Raw genomic sequence first — 769 nt, 5'->3', positions numbered from 1 at the left:
TGGGAAAACATGCTGTTAAGCAGCTGTACATGCGGGTGTGAGCGACGAACGGTTCGTTGAACGAAGTTGTTGCGGGTGCGCGACGACCGTTCGTGACATTCTCCCCCACTTAAACTGTCGACGCCCTCGTCGACGCTTGTTGGTAGTTGTTGATGACGTCTTCTTCATGTCGCAGGGCGTCTTCAGACTCCCAACTGGCTTCAGTTCGGGGAAGCTTTCGCCACTTCACCAAGTACTCTGTTTGCTCCGCTCCGTTGGGTAGCTTTATCTTGCGATCCGCCAAAATGGTTTCCACTCGCTTCTCGTAGGAGGCTGTGATGGGAGGTAGCCGAGTTGGAACACTTCGAGAAGCATCTTGCGGATCTGAATGGTAGGCCTTTAGGTTGCTGGCGTGAAGAACGTTGTGAATTTTGAACCACGCCGGCAGCTGCAACTTGTAAGAAACATTGCCTACCCTGCTGATAATTGGGAAGGGCCCTTCATACTTACGCACCAATCCTTTGTGGACTCTTTTCCTGAAGAATTGGAGTGATGCTGGTTGGAGCTTTACCAACACCAAATCGCCAACTTTGAACTCCTGTGGTCGCCTTCCCAAGTCTGCCCACTTCTTCATCCGTTTTGCCGCCTTCTCCAAGTAAGCCCGCGCAATATCGGCATTCCGATGCCACTCCTTTGCGAAATGGTAGGCTGATGGACTACTCCCAGTATACCCAATAGCCATAGTGTGCGGAGTCGACGGTTGTTGTCCTGTGATAATTTCGAAGGGGCT

This window comes from Musa acuminata, unplaced genomic scaffold (genome assembly GCF_036884655.1).
Source record: "Musa acuminata AAA Group cultivar baxijiao unplaced genomic scaffold, Cavendish_Baxijiao_AAA HiC_scaffold_111, whole genome shotgun sequence".
NCBI lineage: Eukaryota > Viridiplantae > Streptophyta > Magnoliopsida > Zingiberales > Musaceae > Musa > Musa acuminata.
Note: the sequence above shows the minus strand (reverse complement) of the source record.